General features: G+C 42.6%; 1 protein-coding gene across 1 annotated transcript in view; it reads left to right on the plus strand.

The window, feature by feature from the left end:
- Positions 1-3,549: 3,549 nt before the first annotated feature.
- OXNAD1 (oxidoreductase NAD binding domain containing 1) overlaps positions 3,550-24,962 on the plus strand; it is a 116,823-nt gene continuing 95,410 nt past the window's right edge. The window contains exon 1 of the mRNA XM_077491377.1: positions 3,550-3,692. The gene's annotated coding sequence lies outside the window, so the exon portion shown is untranslated. The remainder of the gene's footprint in view (positions 3,693-24,962) is intronic.

Raw genomic sequence — 24,962 nt, forward strand, 5'->3', positions numbered from 1 at the left:
AGGAAGTTCAATAGCCAGTGCGGCTCTTCTGCTCGATTCTGAGCATGTGTAAACTTTTGTGCGACGGACTTGTGTACACACGATCGGAAATTCCGACACGTTTTGTTGGAGGAAAATTTGAGAACCTGCTCTCAAACATTTGTGGGCGGAAATTCTGACAGCAAATGTGCGATGGAGCATACAAATTTCTAACATTTGTTGTTGGAAAATCTGATCGTGTGTACGGGGCATTTAGTGTTTGCTCTTCTGTGAGCCAAGGATGATTGTGTCGAAGTGACTAAGAACATCTCCCGTGTTGAATGAATCTTTAGATCAGCCATTAGTTCTGTGGAACCTCTAAGATTCCCTTCTGGAGTTGCTGGGGGTTCCTTGAGCTGTGGTAGACTGACCTCACATCTGGTCATGACATAGCTCCTGAGCCAACCCTACTTGGCAGAGCCAGCAACATGCCACAAAATTATCTATTTAGTTTTCTGTATAGGGTGGTTTTGATTACTACTGAAAGAAGGGCATTTTTCTCAGTTGTCCCTCTCTGTGGATTTTTTGTTGGAGGGGTTCACCAAGACCTGAAAACAGTGGCGGCTGGTGCTCAATTATTATTTTTTTTTTAAATAAACCTCCCTGCCACCCTCCAGACTACTTACCAAATCCAGGTCACGGACGGCTTATTCACTGCCCACCCATTTTGAAGCCAATTAGGGCATCAGGTTCTGATCTGTGCTTCTAAAAAAACAAAACACCAACATAGAAAGCCATGCTTCCAGTGCCCTGCATAGAGATGGGCGGGGGGGGGGGGGGTGTCAGTGCCCCTACACCCCGTATGAGAGGCCATCACTGCCTGAAAAACATTTTACATGTTCCTCTGTGGTAAAAAGGTTAGGAAAGGCTGCCTTAGAGCTTTGGTACACCAGCTATATAACATGCAGATTGGGAACGCTCTGTTCCTGATCTGAATCAGGGACAGAGTCCCTAATTCAGATCAAGGACAGAGAGTCCTATGTACCAATGCTAGCAGCATAATGAATAATAGTTAAAGTATAACGAAAGGCAAAACTTTTCTCTAGTTTTGGACAGAGTGGAGAGGAATTAGAACACGTTAGTTTTCATTGCTGTCTGTGCACCCATTAGGGAGATTCACCCTCTTTATTTGTCCTGTTTACCATTATAATCGAAAGCAATTCCCTGCAAGAATTTCCTCTTGCTTCCTGTTTAGGCTATAGGATAGGAAGTGAAGGTAAATCTCCGCAATGGAGCACAGATGGCAAAAAATAAAAGAGGGGTTCTAACTCTCCCTTACTCTATCCAAAATATAAAAAAAATCAAGTTATCCTTACCGGTAACTTGCTTTCCAAAAGTCTTTCAGGAGAGCACTTGAGAGAAGGATGCCTCCCCTTACCAATAGGAAACACCTCTTCCACCAAATTTAAAAGGAGGCTCCTTCCAACACATTGCCAGTAGTAGTAGTAGTAGTGGAAGAGAACCTCCAGCCCCGACCTGGAACACATAAATTCGAGATATAGATATATAAACGACTAACCATATCTCAATTTATGTGTTCCAGTTCGGGGCCGAAGGTTCTCTACTGCTACTACTGGCAATGTGTTGGAAGAGGTGTTTCCTATTGGTAAGAAGAGGAGTCCCTCTCTCAACTAATGTCCTGAAAGACTCTTGGAAAACAAGTTACCGGTAAGTCTAACTTGAATTTTCCCTTAACATCTTTCAGGACAGCACTTGAGAGGATAGAGACTTACCCCCTAGGGAGGAACCACAGCCTGCCAAAAGCCTGATCCCCCTTGACAGGAGATCCAGTCTGTAATGACAGACAGTAAATATTGATGAAAGTGATCCGCACAGACTTCTAACACATTAAGGTTATAGAAAAATATTCACAATTAGTGTGAAAAAGTATACAATAGCTGAAATCCAAAATAAAATGTGTATACATCAAAAAAGTCCATCAAAATGATAGATTTGTGACAATAATCATGAGTGTCCATAATCCTGGTGAATCTTCTAAACAATTGTGTTGTGACATTTATGTTAATCTTCGTGACTAAATAGTCACGTAATGCTCTCAGAACCCTTACCTCCAAATGGAGAAAAATAAGCCTTGGATTGATATCCTGGGATGGGATCGCCTATGTGTCATCCGTACTCCCAATCGATATCCATGTAGATGGTTATGGATGTGTTTCACGATCCGCTGAGCAAGTCCTCTCTCTGCTGACAGCTTGAATGGCCTCAGAATCTCATGGTTATGCTATTCAGCATTAAAGGAAATAAAAGAAAACAGGCGTCCCATAGTGTAATATGTAAAGTCAATACAATTTATTGAAAATGGCAAGTTGCCTATTGCATCAAAAAAAGTTAAAAGCAAGCTAATCTGTATGTAGCCGTCTGTCAAACACGCTCCTTGCATCACTTACAGTCTCTCAAACTTCCGGACAATCCCTACGCACGTTACAACCAATCCGGTTCCCCTGATGAAGTCACGTTTTATGACATAACATGTGTAGGGAAGGGATTGGCCAGAAGTTTAAGAGACCGGAAGTGAAGCAAGGAGTGCGGAACCACGAGATTCTGAGGCCATTCCAACTGCCAGCAGAGAGAGGCCTTGCTCAGCGGATCATGAACCATGTCCATAACCATCTACACTGGGAGTACGGATGACACATAGGTGATCCCATCACAGGATATTGATCCAAGGCTTATTTTTCTCCATTTGGAGGCAAGGGTTCATGGGAGCGTTAATTGACTATTTAGTCACGAAGATTAACATCGATTTCACAACACAATTGTTTATTTAGAAGATTCACCAGGCTTATGGACACTCATGATTGTCACTAATCTATCATTTTGATGGACTTTTTTTGATTTCAGCTATTGTGTTTACTTTTTCACACTATTTGGGATTATTTTTCTATAACATTAATGTGTTAGAAGCCTGCGCGGATCACTTTCATCAATACGTTTCTGTTTAGTGTGCACTTCTTCAGATTTTGCAGCGATTTCACATTATTAGTTTTTATTGTTTAGTCGCTTAATTAGTAGCGCTAAGGACCTCGCTTTAAATTGTAATGACGGCCGCTCAATTGTCAGTTAAATTGCCACAGTGCCGAATCGCAAAAACTGCTCTGGTCAGGAAGGGGGTAAATCCTTCCGGGGCTGAAGTGGTTAAAGAAAACCATAATTTTAGCTTCTAAAGACTGAAAAGCAGCATAGAATGGAAGTATTGAAGAAAAATCCAGGCTTAGGCATCCCCTTAGCTGTGTAGAGAAAGGGCCTGAGATTACTCTCCGTGAGATAAAGCATCCCCTTAGCTGTAGAGTCTAGGTTTAGTCTGTGACATAAAACATCCCTATAGCCGTGTCTAAGAATAGCGCTGGTCCTATGAGCGGTGCCGCCATGAAGCTCCCCTTTGGTGTCATTTCTTGGTAGGAAGATTTCCCGCGCTGCTCGCACTTTGCGGACAAATTCCTCCGACCACAGACAGGCATTAAGCAGGAGAGCGCCGGAGCGGGAGTCTCTAACCCAGAAAGTTCTTCTCCTCACCTCACGAACAGTTCAGTCACGTGAACGCTTTGCAGCCACTCCCCGTTTTTTGACGGTGGCGGCGGGATGACGTCAGAAACCCGGAAGTCAGCAATGTCATCTAGTCACCCGGCATTTTTTGTGGAATGGTGTGATCAGAGGTCAGTGCTCTGTGTCTGAAGTTATAGAAGCTGCATGGTTTCTGCAGGTGTGGGACTACGAATGCCAGCGTTTCCAACTTGCCACGGTGTCACTTCTAGCCCCATAGCTTAATCTTATTTGGAATCAAACCCCACTGTCCCTCTTTCCTCCCTTGTGTTCCTGTATTTTTGGGGGGTTGATGTTGAGTTCTTCTGAAAGAGGAGCTTCAGTCAGATTTAGAAAAACACTGCTATATAGCTGCTGACTTTTAATAAAATGACACTTACCTGCCCAGGGATCCAGTGTTGTCCTCACCCGGGACTGTCCCCTCGCCAGTCTCTGGGTCCCCGGTGCCACCATGTTGACTGGGGGAAGCCAGTTGTTACTCCCCACTGCACATGCGTGAGCCGCTGTGCACCTTTGAAACATCCCGCAGCCTCCTGGGACCTGTGATATGTCCCAGGAGCTTTGGACACGGAAAGGGGCAACTTCAGCCTGGATTGCTAGGCCAGGCATCACTAAATGGTGGACTGTGGCTGCCTTACTCCCCCCCCCAGACTTCGCCGCTTTCGTTATCACAGCAGAGAGGAGGTGGGAAAGATCAAGAGGGAGAGGCACAGTAAAACTGCATGGGGGGGGGGAGCTGACAAAGGTAACTTTGGACATCAACTAGGAGATAATTGGTTGCTAGGACACAGAGCGGTCCTAGCAACCAATCACCAGCTCCTTTAATATGTAAAGTTAACTTTGTCAGCTTCCGCCTCCCATGCAGTTTTTACTGTGCCTCTCACTCTTGATCTTTCCCGCCTCCCACTCTGTAGGACTGAGTGGGGCAGAGGATCTTACACTGAAGGATGGGGGTACTGGGGATGGTTGATGTCAACTTATAGAGAGGTCTTCTTTGGGAAGGGAAATTGGGGGGGGGGGGTGGTGTAAAGGGGCAGAGCACAACAGTGTGTGCTGGGGGTGCAAAGGGGCAGTGAGTCCTACTGTGGATGTAAAAGGGGGGTTGATGTAAAGGGTCAGTGAGCCCTATTGTGGGGGTGATGTAAGGGACAGAGTGCACTGGTGGTGGAGGTTGCTGTAAAGGGGCAGAGAGCACTGCTGTAGGGGGGGTAATGTGAAAGGGGGGGCGGGCAGGGGCAGAGCACACCAGTGTGTGCTGGGGGGGGGGGGTGCAAAGGGGCAGTGAGTCCTACTGTGGATGTAAAAGGGGGGGTTGATGTAAAGGGTCATTGAGCCCTATTGTGGGGGTGATGTAAGGGACAGAGTGCACTGGTGGTGGGGGTTGCTGTAAAGGGGCAGTGAGCACTGCTGTAGGGGGGAAGTACTGTTGAGGGGGTAATGTGAAAGGGGGGGGTCAGAACACTACTGTGAAGAGGCAGAGGACACTGATGTAAGATTGGGATTGTGATATAAGAGAAGATTGGGGCTGCTATGTGTGTGCAAACATGCAATTCAGATCTCTGCTGAAAAATGTTACTGATCGGAATTTTAATTCAATACTCCTGGCCTAGGCAGTCCCAGCGGAAGTGGGTACCTGTCAAAAGCAGGTACCTGCCCCCCCCCCCACAAAAAACCCAATGATTAACAATAGGAAAGGAGGAGGATGATAAGCGGGACTTCCCTTTTTAGGTGAAGTTCAGCTTTAAGAGGCACTTTATTTCCACTTAATTTTGGCACCACCATCTTTAAAAATCTGGCACGTGCACAGATGTGTGCCACATGTCTCTGCCCAGCCTTCAGGAAAATGTACAGACCTGCAGCACATATGCACACACACATGGTGGTGGTGGGGTTTCCCTCACAAGCAGATGCCCAGAGATTAGGGATGAGCTCAGGCGTGTTCGCATGCTCCACGTGCAGAGCCCGCCAGTAAGTCAGCGCAGCGCTGCGCTAATCACAGGCAGTGAGACATTGCTCCGATGCGTGGCTGCAGAGATTGGGCAATGTCTCGCTGCCTGTGATTAGCCCAGCGCTGCGCCGACTTTCTGGTGGGCTTTGCACGTGGAGCATGCGAACACGCCTGAGCGCAGCCTTACCAGAGATCTGGCACCTCATACCTGCAATATCTTTGTGCATATGCAGGAAAGCCCCCCGTATGTTTGCGGATATTCCATAGGTTTCCGGTGGCTCTGAAACCCTGCAGCAAATCTGTGCAAATATGTAATTTGGCTGCTTGTATAGGTAGCATTCAGTTTCTTGGAGAGCTTTCAGAGTTCTAGGCCCTAGTAATGATCCAATGGGTGTCTCCAGTTTATACCAATAAATGATTCCTACTCTTCGACTTTTTCTATACAAAATCATGAGGGTGACTGGAAGAGAAGTGGCTGTTGACTTGATCTGTATCTGATTTGTAGTGTTGAGCTGACACTTGTATGTCGGTACATTCTGGGCTGCATATTGAACCATTAAAATAACATTTGATTATACTGATTATATGCTATTGGGAGATGCTTCTTGTTCTGTAACATTTCCATTTGCTGAAATTTCAGGTAGTCTTATGAAAGAACATCTTGTCAACTTGATATGTGATGAACATAATTTACGTTGTGACCTTTCAAAGCTGCCAAGTCTGAAATACAGTTTAGTTGTAAGTGACTGCACATAAAGTGTTGTCATGAGCCATGAATTTTTTTTTTTTTTTTCATGGAAGAGTACCATTTTTTTGTTGGGATCCTGACTTTTAGCAATGATAATGGTAGGAAGGAACCCATAATGTTGTATTAAAGTACCTGTGTACATTATATCAAGGGGGGGGTTATGGGTAATAATTCTAGTGCTCAAAAATCCCAGAAATGTATACATACAAATCTTACTGATCACCTTCAGAGCTGAGTTTATTTTTACACAAACACAGGAAACCTGCAGATCATCAGTAGAAAGTAGGGACATTGCTATGGTCTCAAGGGACCCAGGACACAAATATGAGAAAAATGGTGGTGCACGAAACTATGGACAGGATTAAGATGAAGAAGTGGTTTTAGGCTGGGTTTCCCTGCATCCAATTCGCATGACAGGAGAGTATGACTGGCTCTCAATGGAGCCGGTTCAAACATCTCCAGGGCGGCTGCGCAGTGGATTACACTGGGGTCATGTGCATCTTTGGGTCTGTTTCAGGTCCGAATTCAAGCCTGATTCGTCCTTGAAACAGAGAACAGGGATGCACCAGACCCCTGCTGTGAGCCACATCCAAATTAAGTGTGAACCCAGCCTTAAGGTATTGGTATGTGGGTTAGCCTTTGGTAACCTCATGTGCTGTGCAGGACCACTGGTCCTACATTTTACGTAATGACATCAGAGAGATGCAACCATTCAGGGAACCAGTATTACAAAGAGGAGGGAACCCATGTTATATTATACCTTTTTCCAATCCCCATAGACAAAAGAGAATTTAACCCTTGCAGTGCAGAAGAGTGCGCATTGCAAGGATAACTTTTTCTCCATCCTGGACATCAGCTTAAAACATAAACAGTCCTGTCCTCTTCTCTTTGCTTCCCTGACACATGTTATTTCAAGGCATTAATTCCACCTGATACAGAATAGAAGATTTCTGTACCTACAGTCCCTATTTAATGATATGGAAGTAATGGGTGACTAATTATTAAAGAACACATAACAAACACCTAACCTAACTGGATGATGTGGCCAACAGCACCAATATACTGTATAATACATATATTACAAGGGGAACAAGCTCGATTGATAGCAGCAGCACTATACTATACATGAGACAGGGAAACCAGAAACAGCTCAAGCAGGTTTGTTTTTGCACCTTTTTCAGCAAGGCATTGAAGGTACAGCACATCTATAGGATAAAAATATTATTAATATTATACAGGATTTACAGTTAGGTCCATATATATTTGGACACAGGCACAATATTCATACTTTTGGCTCTGTATGCCACCAGAACTGCAACCATTTTTATACAGTCCCCTCTTTTTCAGGGGCTCAAATGTAATTGGACAAATGAATATAATCATAAATAAAATGTAAATTTTTTTATATTTTGTTGAGAATCCTTTACTGGCAATGGCTGCCCGAGGTCTAGAACCCATGGACATTACTAAAGACTGGGTTTGCTCCTTCCTGATGCTTTACCAGGCTCTAACTGCAGCTGTTCTTCGCTTGCTCTTTGTGGGTCTTTCTGCCTTTTGCAAGTGAAATGCTCAATTGGGTTGAGATAAGGTGATTGACTCGACCGTTGCAGAATATTCCACTTCTTTTCCTTCAAAAGCTCCTGGGTTTCTTTTGCAGTGTGTTTTGGATCATTGTCGATTTGTACTGTAAAGCGCCGTCCAATCAACTTTGCTGCAATTGGCTGAATCTGGGCTGGCAGTATATCTCCAAACACTGAAGAATTTATCTGGCTGCGTCTGTCTTCTGTCACATCATCAATAAACACCAATGACCCAGTGCCACTGAAAGCCATGCATGCCCATGCCATCACACTGCCTCCACCATGTTTTACAGATGATATTGTGTGCTTTGGATCATGAGCAGTTCCAAGCCTTCTCCATTCTTTTTTCTTCCCATCATTCTGGTACAGATTAATCTTAATTTCATCCATCCAAAGAATGCTTTTCCAGAACTAGTCTGGCCTTTTTAGATGTGTTTTTGCAAAGTCTAATCTGGCTTTTCTATTCCTTAGGCCAGGGCTCGACAAAACCCAGGCGCCAGGTCGCATTGGCGACTAGAAATAGCGACCTCGCGCCTGGGGCAGCACAGCTGGGGGTATCCTGTCTCTGTGGACCCCCCCAGCGTGATTGCGTCGGGCCGTTCCGCCGGCGGCCGAAAATTTAGGCCGCGGCTTTGAGGCCTTCTGCGGTCCTATGATTCCTTATGGAATCTGGCGCCCTCTTGTGGTCGCCGTTGGTATGACAAACCAGCAATGCTAATGAAGATTCCTCTGCCTGTATTATATTACCTGCCTCTTCTTCCCTTTATTTAGAACCCCCTAAACATTATATATATTTTTTATTCTAACACCCTAGAGAATAAAATGGTGGTTGTTGCAATACTGTCTGTCACACCGTATTTGTGCAGCGGACTTACAAGCGCACTTTTGTTGGGAAAAATAATTTAGTTAATAAAAAAATAAGACAACAGTAAAGTTAGCCCAATTATTTTTTATATTGTGAAAGATAATGTTACGCCGAGTAAATTGATACCCAACATGTCACGCTTCAAAATTGCGCCCGCTCATGGAATGGTGACAAACTTTTACCCTTTAAAATCTCCATAGGCGACGTTTAAAAAAATTCTACAGGTTGCACGTTTTGAGTTACAGAGGAGGTCTGGGGCTAGAATTATTGCTCTCGCTCTACCGATCACGGCGCTACCTCCTATGTGTGGTTCTAACACCGATTTTATATGCGGGCAGGACAGGGCGCGTTTAAAAATTATTATTTTTTCTGCTTATTTTAACTTTTTTTTTTTCCACTGTTCTTTTAAAAAAAATGTTGTGTCACTTTTATTCTTATTACAAGGAATGTAAAAATCCCTTGTAATAGAAAAAGCATGACAGGTCCTCTTAAATATGAGATCTGGGGTCAGAGAGACCTCGGATCTCATATTTACACTAAAATGCAATTGAAAAAAAAAAATTGTCATTTGAAAAAAATAAATAAAATGCCCCTCTAAGAGCTATGGGCAATGACTTGGAGACGGGGGGGCGGCGACGGCGCTATCTTCCCCTCACTCGTCTCCATGTCAGGCCAGGGACAGGTCCGGATTGCCGTCACGGACCTGGCTCCTAACTTTTTAAGCTGGCTCCTAGATTCCAAGCAAATTTGTCAACCCCTGCCTTAGGCTTATGGATGGTTTGCCCCTTGTTGTGAACCCTCTGTATTTGCTCTTGTGAAGTCTTCTCTTGATTGTAGACTTTGACAATGATACACCCACCTCCTGGAGAGTGTCCTTCACTTGTCTGGATGTTGTGAATGGGTTTTTCTTTACCATAGAGAGGATCCTGACACCAGGGAGGGAAAATGGCTAATTGGGCCAAATTTGGACATTTTCACTTAGAGGTGTACTCACTTTTGTTGCCAGCGGTTTCAACATTAATGGCTGTGTTTTTAGTTATTTTGAGGGGACAAATATACACTTATACAAGCTGTACACTCACTACTTTACATTGTGGCAAAGTGTAATTTCTTCAGTTTTGTCACATGAAAAGATATAATAAAATATTTACAGAAATGTGAGGGGTGTACTCACTTTTGTGAGATACTGTATGTTACTTATCTCATATACTGTATATAATAATAAATACACCCAGAAGTCGGCTATATGACCATTTTAACTAGAAGTCAGACATGAAGCTATATGAAGGGTGGAAGGGGGATATCTTTAATTTTAAAGGAGTACTAAAAGCTGAGACTTTTTTTTTTTTTTCATTGATATGATAATTTTAAATATTATGCACAATAGTGGTAAAAGTTTACCAGGAAAGGAAGTCTGCTCATATAATTTGTAATCAAAACATCTTTGCCATTCTGAAGCTTCCCTCCAACCACTTTGCATATTATTTTATATATACTGTGATTCTGTACTTGCCAAATATGCTGCAGAAATCTCCCTCCACTGAGTCTGGCTGCATCCATTTTAACTGTGGGCAGCCGAAGCTGCTGCCTGTTCACTTCCTGGATTTACACAGACATACAGAGGCACACCTCCAGCTCTGCAGCCCTGCGGCTCTCGTTGGCCCTCTTATGACTCAAGCCCCCTCCCTTCCTGGCAAACTCTCAGGAGAGAGAGAGCTGTGCATTATGTCATAAGCCTAGGCTTTTTACCAGTCAAGAAACAGGAAGTGGGCTGTATAAGGTATTTACTGGCAGAAAACAAATGTTTTACTATCCAAAGTTAAAACAAGCCCAGAAGATGTAATTGATGGAAAGTTGATTTTTTTTTTTTTGTAATCTTGCAGATTTTCAGACAGCACTATAATATGCATGACAGACTCCCTTGTCATGGACGGGTAGCTTGATACAAGCTCTCTGCACCTGCTAGCCAGACAGCATTTAAAATATTTAGTAGCAGCAGCATGTTTTTTTTTTTCACCTGTCATGATGGGGGTTAAAAAAACAAATATATTAGCCCTTTATAATACAAAAACAGCAGATAATCACTACTATAAGGGGTTCATTTATACGTATATTTAATGTGATTGAAAACATTGGATTTTTTTTCATAACAACAAACTTATACTTACCTGCTCCATGCAATGGTTTTACACAGAGCAGCCCTGATTCTCCTCTTCTGGTTTCCCCTACAGGCGCTTCTGGCTCCTCCTGCCTTCAGAGTGCCCCTATAGCAAGCCGCAAAGTATAGTATAGAGTGCCGCTATAGCAAGCCGCAAAGTATAGTATAGATTGCCGCTATAGCAAGCCGCAAAGTATAGTATAGAGTGCCGCTATAGCAAGCCGCAAAGTATAGTATAGAGTGCCGCTATAGCAAGCCGCAAAGTATAGTATAGAGTGCCACTATAGCAAGATTAAAAAAAAAGTCTGCTTTTAGAATCACTCATTTCCTTCTGCCCAGGACTACATGTCCATGATATATACTGACATGTATGAAGGGTGTACTGAGCTGTATGTGTACTGCACTGTGTATACTAACATGATTGAATGATGTACTGAATCTGTATGTGTGCTGCACGTTGTACACTGACATAAATGAACGATGTACTGAGCTGTATGTGTGCTGCACTGTGTATACTGACATGTATAAACGGTGTACTGAGCTGTATGTGTGTCCCACTGTATATACTGACATGTATGAAGGGTGTACTGAGCTGTATGTGTGCTACACTGTGTATACTGACATGACTGAACAATGTACTGAGCTGTGTGCTGCACTTTGTATACTAACATGAATGAACAATGTACTGAGCTGTGTAATGTATTGTGTATACTGACATGAATGAACAATGTACTGAGCTGTGTGCTGCATTGTGTATACTGACACGTATGAATGTTGTACTGAGCTGTGTGCTGCATTGTGTATACTGACACGTATGAATGTTGTACTGAGCTGTGTGTGTTGCTTCACTGTGTATACTGACACGTATGAACGTTGTACTGAGCTGTGTGTGTGCTACACTGTGTATACTGATATGTATGAACGGTTTAATGAGCTGTATGTGAGCTGCACTGTATTTTCTGTTATATAAACAAATAATGCATTCTGTATGCCGGCCAACTAATCGGCTGACCAACTAATCGATTATGAAAATAGTTGACAGCTATTTTCATAATCATTTATAATTTACTATGTCGATTAGTTATTTCAGCCCTACATTTAAAAATAGATATGCCTGGAGGAAGCCCACCTCTCCTTTAAAGCGGGGGTTCCAGCTTGTTTTTTTTTTTTATTAATCCCTGGGATGTTTGCACCTAATGCTATTTATAATGGGATGTGTATAAAATGTAGGTATTCTATTCTTTGTAGCCCCCAGGGAGTCCACTCCCATCTTTAGCGTGGGCATCCTCTTTCCAGGATATGGCGCTGCTGGATACCCAGCATGCACCTCCTTGTTCTCGCGCATGCACATAGCGTAAATCACTCGTAATTTTATAAATGGTGGATGCCCATTAACTCCAGGGATCTATGACACTAATCTCACAGGAGCCGATGTGCTGACGGAAAAGATGTATCTTGCCGCAGCGAGATGCACAGGAAGATAAAAAATATGCCATTGAAAACAAGGCACATTAAATAAAAACAAAAAAACAAGTACCAATGCCATTTTAACCTGCAACAAAGAACTGGGTGGGGCAAAGTTTTAAATGCGGGTAGAACTCTGCTTTAAGCAGACTAGGATCTGAACACGCCTGAGCTCATCCCCATCTGCGACCCATTCATAGAGCATCTGAGGCATTGTACATTGATTTGCTGCAGGGTTATTTTAGGGGTGTTTTCCTGTTTTTTAACACAAAAATGCACCAACATGTTTGAAAATGCTAACATCCACATATTTTTACATGTAATATTTTTAGGAGGAGTGCTGAGTAGAAAGTACTTTCATCAAATGATCACTTTCAGTTTTGTAAAGGACAAACCACGCACCTGGAATGCCTGTAGACACGTATAACTCGTACAATGTCATACAATATGATATATTTTTTGTAAATGCTCCTAGCACTGCAAACTTAGGGGTGTTACTGGAGATACCACATTCAGTGCAACAGGCTGACTTCGAGCACTTTGCAGACTTCTGGGAGAATTCAGTAAGTAATTTACCGGAGAAAGTAGGTAAGGATTCTGGGAAATCCTAACTGCAAACTGAAGGTCGTTACCATGGATGCAAAAGAATAAAAATGTAGTATTTTGGCAGGCAGGACGTGTAAAGTTCGCTGACTTGTTACTAGTTAAAGCTGTGTATTATTTTTTGAACCTTGGAGTGATTTGTGAGTTTCTTCCAGATCTGTGCAGTAATCCCACATTTATTATTATTATTATTATTATTATTATTATTAAGGATTTATATAGCACCAACAGTTTGCACAGCTCTTTACAAAATGAAGGCAGACAGTACAGTACAAGAGGAATCAGAGAGCCTAGATCTTTAAAGCTTACAATGTAATGAAGCTTTTCCTCTCTGAAGCAACATTCTGTAGTAAAGACCGGTCACTGCTGCTCTCTCTCCTTGTGCAGGGTGACTGGTCTTGTCTCCACCCCCTCATCTAGCTTTCAGCAGGCACGCTGTTGTGGGTGGGGCCTGCTAAATCTATCCCACAGCTCTGCTCTCTATGCAGGCTAGGTATAGCACAATAGACTGTAATGATGTCGCTGTTACTTTTAGAAGGTAATACCTGGGTTTGTAAAGGCATTTAATGTACACAAAAGGGATTTATAAATGTGAACATATTTTAATTAAACCAATTTGTACCCAGAGTTCAGCTTTAAAGTGGTTCTAAGGTCTCAAGGTTTTTTTACCTTTTATGTATTCTATGCATAAAGGTAAAAAAAACTTCTCTGTGCAGCAGCCCCCCTAATACTTACCTGAGTCCCATTGCAATCCAGCGTTGTGCACAAGAGCCCCGGCTCTCCGGGGATTATCCCTTCTCATTGGCTGAGACAGCAGTGGGAGCCATTGGCAGTCCGTGAGCCAATGAGGAGAGAGATGGTTGGGGCAGAGCCTGTTTGGGTGTCCCCATTGCAAGCTGCTTGCTTTAGGGGAACTTGGCAGGCGGGAGGAGCCAGGATCGCCGACGGGGGACGCAAGAAGAGGAGGATCTGGGCTTCTCTGTGCGAAACTGCTGCACAGAGCAGGTAAGTATATGTTTGTTATTTTTAGATTTTTTATTTGAAAAAAAGGCCTTTAATATCACTTTAAAGTATATGTTCAGCTTTTATAATGAAAAAGGTGTTCTACTGATGTCATGCCACACAGCACAGCAAAACAGCTTGGCGTTTTTTTTTTATTCCATTGTAAATATATCTCACTAGATTTAGTACAACATGTTCAGGTTTATCAGTCTATTGATCAAGCTTCAGTCATACTAAAAATGTGAATTAGCCAAATGCTGCTTTTGTTTTGATTGGTTCCTCCCCTGGCAGCAAATTTTGAATATCTGTAGGAATGTTGTAGAAGAGAAGCAGGCAGCGCTATTAGTGGATCATGCTGGGGTTTCTGTCTGCTAATCATTTCAGATCTGAATCCTGGCAGTGCTGTAAAGTGAAAAGCTAGCATTATGTAGGTTGTAAATTAGAAGGTGTGCTGCATTGCTAATCTGTAAATAATGCTCATAACCATTAGTGCTGCTTTAGTAATTGTTATATATTCTAAATTAGAACTAGGAATGGCCAGTTCTATGAGCAGTCCTGTAAATTCAGTCACTCCTTCTATTACGCGCAAATGGCCATTTCATTATTTGTGCCAAGGAGGAATAATGTGATTGAAGAGTACTCTTGAGCTACTTCAACATGCGCTGTAATCATCTCCTGAATAATTCTCCATGTAGTGCTGTCTGTAGCCTGATTACTAGACAAGTGGGCTTATTCAGTGAGACAGCGCAAAGTGCAGTAACCCAGAGTAGCCAATCAGATTACAGTTGATTATAATTAAAGCATTTATAGTGAAACTGTCAGACTTTAAAACTGAAAGTCGTCCCCCCCCCCCCCCCCCCCCCCACCATCACAACCACCCAAAATCAAAAAGCCCAGCATGTCAGCTGTTACCTTCTTTTTTGGCTAGAGAGGGCCTAGCCCCAGTAATATCCCTGAATACCTAAACCATCTGCCAATCACCTGTCCAAAAAGTCACTAAAGCTGGGTATACACAGTTACAGCCAGAAACCCCCCCACCAAAAAGGATAACTCCCTTTCACACAATCAAGGTGGATTTTGGAATCCTGCTTGCTGTTTGTGTTTTGACAGCGGGACTCTCTGCTATGAGAACAACGACTGCAGCCAATTCATTGTTTGATGAAAATGTTCTAATTATTGACTTCTGTTGAAGAGGGGGTGCCACACACAGATCGAAATTCGCCTGGTTCCTGATTAGCCAGCCGAATTTTAACTACTTGCCACCTGTGGGATGTCCATGGACGTCCTCGGGTTTCAGTCATTATATCAATCTTTTAAGGCGTCTACTCTTTCTATCAGAAGTGATTTGAGAGGCTAATTAGCAACACATTCACTTCTGCACGTGATGGAAAGGGGTCCCACCCCCCTCTCCCGCCACTTTTCCCATGTTCTCCTGTCCCATCACAGAGCCTGGTAACAATATGGCCAGTGGCGATTGCTTCACTGAATAGGGAGAGAGGACCTGACGTCTCTCTCTCTCTCTCTCTCTCTCTCTCGATCTCTCTCTCTCTCTCTCTCTCGATCTCTCTCGATCCCTCTCTCTCGAAACCGGGAGCCACAAATATTTGGTCACTTCTGGTTTCACCTCTTTGTTTACCTGGCCACTTGCATGGGAGGCTAGAGGAGAGATTTTGGGGTCTAATAGACCCCAGATCTCTCCATAAAAAGGACCTGTCACATCCCGTGCTGTCACAAGGGATGTTGTTCATTCCCTGTGATAGCAGTAAAGTTAATCCTAAGAAAAAAATTGTATAAAATAAATGATAAATAAAAAAATTAAAGGGCCCCTGTCCCACCACGCTTGCATGCAAATTTGAATGTATACGTTATTCCCGCATGCATATGTAATCGGTGATCACACCACGCATGAGGTATTGTCTCAAAAATCCGTTCGAGAGCAATAATTCTAGCACCAGACCTCCTGTGCAACTCTAAACATGTAACCTGTAAAGGTGTTTTAAACCGACGCTTATGGAGATTTTTAAGCACCGTAGTTTGCTTCCATTCCACATGCGGACCCAATTTTAAAGCATGACAAAAAATTGGGGTAAATATTGTTTTGGTTTTTTAATTCATTAACCGCTTGCCGACCAGCGCATGCCGATTTACGTTGGCAGAATGGCACTGGTGGGCAAAAGGGTGTACATGTATGTCCCCTTTAAGAAGCGGTGGTGCGTGCGTGCTGCCGCCGGCGGGCGCCCGCTGCGGTCTCCGTGACCATGAGTGCCGCGGACTCGATGTCCGCTGGGTGCCCCCAATTGTGTCACAGAGAGGTAGAATGGGGAGATGCTTTTGTAAACAGAGCATTTCCCCGTTCTGCCTAATGACAGGACAGAGATCACTGCTCTCTGTCATCGAGAGCAGTGATCGCTGTCATGTGAGGTGTAGACCCTCCCCCCCACAGTTAGAATCACTCCCTAGGACAAACTTAGCCCCCTCACCGCCCCCTAGTGGTTAACCCCTTCACTGCCAGTGTCATTTACACAGTAATCAATGCATTTTTATAGCACTGATTGCTGTATAAATGACAATGGTCCTAAAATAGTGTCAAAAGTGTCCAATCTGTCCACCAATAATGTCGCAGTCCCGATAAATATTGCAGATCGCCGCTATTACTAATGAAAAAAAGCAACACTCACCATTTTAATCTGCAGGGCCTCTGTTAAAAAATATATATGTTTGGGCGTTCTAAGTAAAAAAATAAAAGTCGATTTTTACATGTAGGAGCGAAGTGTCGGAATCACCCGGATAAGAAGTGGTTAGTCCGTCTTTGATCCATGGAAATAGATGGCAAGGCTTATCTCAGGAGTCAGGGAAGTCAAACCCAAACAAAGTGTTGCTTATATTATATCACAGGGGGGGGGGGGGGGGATTTATTCCTCAAGCACAAAGTGTATTGATGACAGCATGACAGCTAGGTAACCAAAATTAGCAGAACAAGAAGTCAGCAATGGCTTTTGTGTATCCCCCCTCCTAAATACAAGATAAACATAGGTTTCCTTCAAGCATGGTGTCCAATGGCAACCAGCCAGCATCTATGCCCCACTTATGCAGAGTGAACTCTGATTGCTTATAATGCAAATAATACATTTGCATACAGTGCCACCATACCTGGCCACATGCCATCAACATGGGGGGGAAGGGGATGCTTTCTCACAACACAACCCTCAGTGGTTGTGGGGATCTGCAGGTGGGGGGGGGCTTATGTGCATGTATAAAGCCCCCCAGATCCCAACCCCCCCCCAATGTGAATGAGTGGGGCTACTCACTGGATGTTAAAGTGGTTCTAAAGTCAGAAGGTTTTTTTAATCTTAATGCATTAAGATAAAAAAACCTTCTGTGTGCAGCAGTCCCCCAATACTTACCTGAGCCCCATCTTGATACAGCGATGTTGCACGAGAGCCTCTGCTGTTCTCCCTCCTCATTGGCTGAGACTGCAGTGGGGCACCATTGGCTCGCGCTGCTGTCAATCAAAATCAAATCCAATGAGAGAGAGGGGACGGGACGAGGCCATGTTGCAACTCCATGTCTGAATGGACACACAGAGCTGAGGCTCAGCTTGGGTGCCCACATAGCAAGTTGCTTGCTGTGAGAGCACTCAGCAGGAGGGAGGGGCCAGGAGCTCCAACGAGGGACCCTAGGAGAGTAGGATCAGCGCTGTACTGTGTAATACGACTGCACAGAGCAGGCAAGTATGACATGTTTGTTACTTTAAAAAAAAAAAAAGACTTTAATCTCACTTTAAGTACACCACCGGATGCCTGCCTAAAAAAAAAAACAACGCTAGGCACTCTTCTTATCCATCTGTTTCCTTTCTCCCCCCACTGCTCCCTTCTTCCACCCACCTACTATATTACAACATCTGGGTACCCAACCTTGTGTGTAATTAGTAGTCGTATGCCACGTACACGCGATCGGACTTTTCAACAGCAAAGGTTCGATTGAATGAATCCGTCGGACAATTCGATCGTGTGTGGGCTCCATCGGACCTTTGCTGTCCAAAAATCTGACAGACTTTAGAAATAGAATATGTTTAAACATTTTCGGCTGGAATTCCGCCGAACCCAGTTCCTATGGAGAAATCCACTCGTCTGTATGCTAGTCCGACGAACGAAAACCGACGCTAGGGCAGCTATTGGCTACTGGTTATGAACTTCCTTATTCTAGTCCGGTCGTACATCATCACGTTCAAATCCGTCGGACTTTGGTGTGATTGTGTGTGACCAAGTCCGTTCATTTGTAAAGTCAGTCAGGAAGACCGTCGGACCTAGTCTGCTGGAAAGTTCGGTCGTGTGTACGTGACATTATTCTAGCTAAACGTTAGTGCTATTCATTCATGTTCAGTCTGTGATCTGAAATTTTGTACCTTTTTATGCACTTATCTTTATTCGCTGTTCAGAATTTGATGCGACTTGTTGGCTACCTTTTGTACCCTAAATAAATAAATTGAAAAAAAAAAACCACTAGGCACTGGCACTCAGCAGCTGTTAGCAGAGAGTTTAGGAGCATTTAGGAGCTTTCAGTGTTTTTTCCACTGGCAAATCGTTCCAAAAAAACACGAAAAAATAGGGCTTTGTTCTGCTCCTACACGCTGAAGCTTATAAAATGCCTCTAGACTATCAAAGTTATCAAAAGCTGCTGCTAAGAGCATTTTTGTATGCTGGTATGCAATTCTGTGTGCTAGTGTGCATTCTATTCTTCTAGGCACTATGGAAAGTGGTAAAAATCCACAATAATCATTATTCCTATTATTTTATTATTTAAACAATAATAGAAACGGAATGCAGGCATGATTTGTTGCTGTTCCCATAGCTGCCCTCTTTCTTCAGCACAATTGGGCTGTACAACCCTGGGTGCTCCATAACTGATTTTAGTAATACTACTGGACATTCTCATAGCTGCCATTGCTTTTAAACTGCTTTCCAAATTTGAGACAGCCTGACACTGAAGTCTGTGTTTTGTTATTCTTAAGTGCACACTAGCATTCCTCAACTGACCCAGAACAAGGAAGTTGGAGGCCAATGAGTCAAACATTTGCAGAGTTAGCAATTCCAGGAATACCACTCCTAAATATCTGTTAAACATAACGCTGACCACAAATAAATGATATGGAGTTCCAAAAGGAAATCAGTTTGAGCAGAGAATCGCTGTGTTGGTTACTAATACTATTACATATGTGCACAACCTTCTTCAATAGGGAGTGCTACTTAAAGTGGAACTAAAGTCTAATGCCGGCCATACACGGTTCGAATTTCGAAAATCGTATCTAAGAATTTTCGTATGAATTTCGCACCATTAGTGGGCTGCAGCAACAGCCGATTTTCGTGCGGAAATGAAATTTGAGGAATCGGACATGTTGGAAATTTTTAGAAAAACAAACGATTTTCTAATCAATGATGAGAGAATCGTGCGAGAAACGTAATAAGAAAAGAAAATGTATGGAGATAAAAGAAAATTTACGGAGAGAAAAGAAGATTCCCGGCCAAGAAAATTCTTTTCTGTAGCAACATGAGGTGAAATTGAATGCTTGGTCGGCTGAATTTCGAAAATCAATGGTGGCATCATCGGATCACAAAAAAAATGAATTTTCTGATTTTGAAAAGAAAATTTGTTCGAAATTCGACCGTGTATGGCCTGCATAACTCTAAATAAACAAAAATTGCGAGCAAGCAGACTCTTCATTACAGGAGAGGCAAGCAATTTCTATTCTGCAATAAAATAAACTTACCTGCCTACTCGCAGGCTAAAGATTTTAAGGAAAGCAGAAGCCAGCAGCACCAGGGACACATCGGATTAATATAGTACTAACTAATGTCTCTTGTGCTGATTTTTTTTTCTTTATTATAACTAGCTTAAATTTTTCACAAAAATAGGTTTTCAGGAATAAAAATCCTAACTGCAGTAATTGGAGTTCACTTTACTGAAGTGGTAACAGGTTAGGAGCAGGTCATGATGAATTCTCATTGGTTGCTTTAGGGCACCATGATTAAAGGAAATCTTTTTTCTTTGGGGTATCAGGCTATAGAAAATCCTCATCTACAGTATATGGGGAAGAAAGGCATTTTTTTATTGCTGTTGGTGTGTAGAAAGCTCCTAGAAATCAAATTCCCTGCTCATGTGATTGGCTCACTGCTTTTTCCAGAGGTCTGTACCATGATGTCAAATTTTAGCTATTCCTTGCAATAGATGTTTGATTTTTGGTGAAGGCTTATCATATTCAAAAAGGTTGCAGAAACTGCAGCTAAATGCCTAGCAATGTATATAGTTCATATAGAGAGGACTATTTTAGGCACTATACAGTTTGTGCACATACGTTTACATACCCTGGCAGAATTAGATTTCTTGGCCATTTTTCAGAGAATATGAATAACACAAAAACTTTTCTTTCACTCGTGGTTAATGTTTGGCTGAAGCCATTTATTATCAATCAACTGTGTTTACTCTTTTTTAATCATAATCACAACAGAAACTAACCAAATTACCCTGATCAAAAGTTTACATACCCTGGTGATTTTGGTCTGATAACACGCACACAAGTTGACACAAAGGGGTTTGAATGGCTATTAAAGGTAACCGTCCTCACCTGTGATCTGTTAGCTTGTAATAAATGTGTGTGTGTGTGTATAAAAGGTCAATGAGTTTCAGGACTCCTGACAGACCCCTTGCACCCTTCTTCCAGTGCTGCACTGAAGTTTCTGGATTCTGAGTGATGGGGAAAGCAAAAGAATTGTCAAAGGATCTGCTGAAAAAGGTAGTTGAACTATATAAAACAGGAAAGGGATATAAAAAGAAATCCAAGGACTTTAGAATGCCAATCAGCAGTGTTCAAACTCTAGAGGTGGAAGTGGAAAATGAGGGGTTTTGTTAAAAGTAAACCATGGTCAGGTAGACCAACTAAAATTTCAGCCACAACCGGCAGGAAAATTGTTTGGGATGCAAAGAAAAAACCCACAAATAATTTAAGGTGAAATACAGGACTCTCTGAAAACGTGGTGTGGCTGTTTCAAGATGCACATTAAGGAGGCACTTGAAGAAAGATGGGCTGCATGATCGAGATGCCAGAAGAAAGCCATTACTACGCAAATGCCACAAAGTATCCCGTTTACAATAGGCCAAACAGCACCGAGACAAGCCTCAAACCTTCTGGCACAAAAGCATTTGGAGTGATGAGGCCAAAATTTAGCCTTTTGGCCACAACTATAAACACTTCATTTGGAGAGGAGTCAAAAAGGCCTATGATGATAGGTACACCATTCCTACTGTGAAACACGGAGGTGGATCACTGGATTTTGGAGATGTGTGAGCTACAAAGGCACTGGAAATTTGGTCAAAATTGATGGCAAGATAAATGCAGTATGTTATCGAAAAATACTGGAGGAACATTTGCATTCATCAGCAAGGAAGCTGCGCATGGGACGTACTTGTACATTCCAACATGACAATGATCAAAATACAAGGCCAAGTTGACCTGTCATTGCCTACAGCAGAATAAAGTGAAGGTTCTGGAGTGACCATCTCAGTCTCTGTTAGGGCTGGCTGCTCAGCTGTCGGCTAATTGCCAGCTCTCATTTCTCTCCACAGTTACCAGCTGTTCCTGATCATGCTCGTCTGACCTGCCTACTTAACCACTTTCAGACCGGACCAATTTGCTGGTCAAAGACCAGACCACTTTTTGCGATTCGGCACTGCGTCGCTTTAACTGACAATTGCGCGGTCGTGCGACGTGGCTTCCAAACAAAATTTACGTCCTTTTTTTCCCCCACAAATAGAGCTTTCTTTTGGTGGTATTTGATCACCCCTGCGGTTTTTATTTTTTGCGCTATAAACAAAAATAGAGCGACAATTTTGAAAAAAACGCATTATTTTTTACTTTTTGTTATAATAAATATCCCCCAAAAATATATAAAAAAACATTTTTTTTCCCTCAGTTTAGGCCGATACGTATTCTTCTACATATTTTTGGTAAAAAAAATTGCAATAAGCGATTATTGATTGGTTTGCGCAAAAGTTATAGCGTTTACAAAATAGGGATAGTTTTATAGCATTTTTATTAATAATTTTTTATTTTTATTTTTTTTTACTAGTAATGGCGGCGATCAGCGATTTTTATTGTGACTGCGACATTATGGCGGACACATCGGACATTTTTGACACATTTTTGGGACCATTGTCATTTATACAGTAATCACTGCTATACAAATGCAGTGATTCCTGTGTAAATGACACTGGCAGTGAAGGGGTTAACCAGTGGGTGGCAGTGTAGGGGTTAAGTGTTCCTAGGGGTGTGTTACTAACTGTGGGGGGGTTGGGCTTTAATTTAGTGAACACTGATCTCTGCTCCAATCACATGGAGCAGAGATCAGCGTCACTAGTTGCTAGGCAGAATGAAGAAATGCTGTTTACAACGGCATTTCTTCATTTGGCCGCTCCGTGAGACGATCGCGGGGATGCCTGCGGCGATTGAGTCCGCGGGTCCCGCGACCGGACTCACGGGGGTCCCGACCAGCGCGGGAGCGCGCCGCTGGTGGCACGCTCCCGGTGGCAGGGCGGCAAATTTAAAGGGACGTACATGTACGCCCATTTGTCTGCCCGTGCCATTCTGTCGACGTACATCGTCGTGCGCTGGTTGGCAAGTGGTTAAAGCTGTCCAGCTCACTCCACCTCTGCCTTCGCCTTGGTCACATCACAAGAAACCATCTCCTGTGGTTCTGTTTAAAGACTGGCTTGCTGACATCCCTTCTGGCTCCTTATCCTGCTTGCTGTTGCTGTACTTGGATCCCTGACTTCTGGCCTGGCTGATTTCCCGATCTGGGTACTTGACTCTGGCTATGCTTTGACTACGCTTTTTCTATTTACCTTTTTATTTTTATTTAATAAACAAGTGTGATTTAGTTGTACTTCTGTCTCAGTCTGATTCATGGTTTCTGACAGTCTCCTGACCTCAATATCATTGAGCCACTCTGGGGAGATCTCAAACGTACAGTTCATGCAAAAGAGCCCAAGAATTTACAGAAACTGGAGCCTTTTTGCCAATGGAATGGGCAGTTTTACCATCTGAGAAGATAAAGAGCCTCATCCACCAATACCACAAAAGACTTCAAGCTGTCATTGATGTTAAAGGGGACAATACATGGTATTAAGACCTGGAGTATGTAAACATTTGATCAGGGTCAGTTGGGTAGTTTCTGTTGTCATTATGATTTAAAGAGTAAACACAGGTGATTGATAATAAATGGCTTCAGCCAAACAATAACCATGAGTGAAAGAAAAGTTTTTGTGTTTATAATTCATATACTCTGAAAAATGGCCAAGAAATCATACATTCTGCCAGGGTATGTAAACTTATGAGCACAACTGTACCTCAAGCCTAATGGTTGAGTCCTTTGTGGACGTCAGTCATTACATACTATAAAATGTTATTCAGCAGCACCCAAATACAGTTATGGTTATCCGCACAGTCTAGATGCATTTCTTGAGCTCATATTTAAAACTGATCTCTAGGCAAATACAAAAAGATGATTAAGTTATATATTAAATAAAAATAGTTAAATATATTTTTATTGCAGCTAGTGTAAATACCAGAATTTCAATTGGTAACAGTCTCTTATAATTCAATGTACAGCAGCACTATGACTAGGAGAGGGAGAAGCAAAAGTAAGAGCCAATTAGGTGGGCTACATGTGCTGACAATGAACATTCTGATAGGAGGAGAAAGCAGCAGATCAGCAACTGTTGCTTCATCTCTGTCAAATTACAGGCCAAGGGCAGGGAGGTGACTAGTCTATCCACTTGAAGACCAGGCCTTTTCTGACACTTTGTTTACATGTAAAAATAATTTTTTATTTTTTTTGCTAGAAAATTACTTAGACCACAGACGACATATATATATTTTTTGTCAGCAGAGACCCTAGAGAATAAATGGTGGTTTTTGCAATTTTGTATATGTCAAGTGGTATTTGCACAGCGACTTATTTTTTTTTTTCAAAAGCATATTTTTGGGAAAAAATACACTTTAATGAATTTTAATGCACACAAACACAAAATACTACCCAATTTTTTGGTAAAATATTAAAGAAGGTGTTACCCCGAGTAAATAGATGCCTAACATGTCACGCTTCAAAATTGCACACGGTCGTGGAATAGCGCCAAACTACGGGATTTAAAAAGCTCTATAGGCGATTCTTTAAAAGCCTTTACAGGTTACCAGTGGAGAGTTACATGGAAGGTCTGGCGCTAAAATTGTTGCTCTCACTCTGAGATTTGCAGCGATGCCCCACATGTGTCGTGCGATCATCACTTACTTATGTGTGTGGGACCAAAGCCTGTCTACGCCTTTGCACGGGGGCGCTTTAAACATTTATTTTTACATTTTTACACAGTTCATTTTTTTTGATCACTTTTATTGCTGTCACAAGCAATGTAAACACCCATGTATTGTGAGCAATAGGCAATGACAGGTACTCTTTATGGAGAGATCAGGTGTCTATTAGACCCCAGATATCTCCTCTGCCCTTAAAGCCTCTGATCACACCAAGATCCGTGTGATTAGATGCCTTTCATTTTTAAAAATGTTGCTGTTTACTTCTAGGGAAACTGGAAGTGATAGAAAATGCTCATCGCTTCTGGTCTCCAATACTGTAGATCTGATCAGGGACCTTCTGATCCTCTATGGTAAGCTACTGGATCTGCCGGCTTCACTTCTGGGTTCTCCAAAGGAGGCACTGGTGGGGTGGGTTCCACCACCAGGTCAACCCCTCCCCCTGGCTACAAAATTACTCGCTCGAATGGCTTTTTACAAAAAAATCTGATCGCCTCCTGGAAACAAGAATACTGGGATGATGCCTGTAGCTGCCAGTAACCACTTGAAGTACCAGCGTGAAGGTATGTATTCTTCAAGTGGTTATACTGGATAACTAGCTGAGAAAAGTCAGGTCAGCAGACTGGCTGTGCCAATCTTGGGGCTATTTATGGAGTAT

The sequence above is a fragment of the Lithobates pipiens genome, unplaced genomic scaffold (assembly GCF_037356315.1).
Source record: "Lithobates pipiens isolate NorthernLeopardFrog02 unplaced genomic scaffold, aLitPip1_a1.2 Scaffold_19, whole genome shotgun sequence".
Lineage (NCBI taxonomy): Eukaryota > Metazoa > Chordata > Amphibia > Anura > Ranidae > Lithobates > Lithobates pipiens.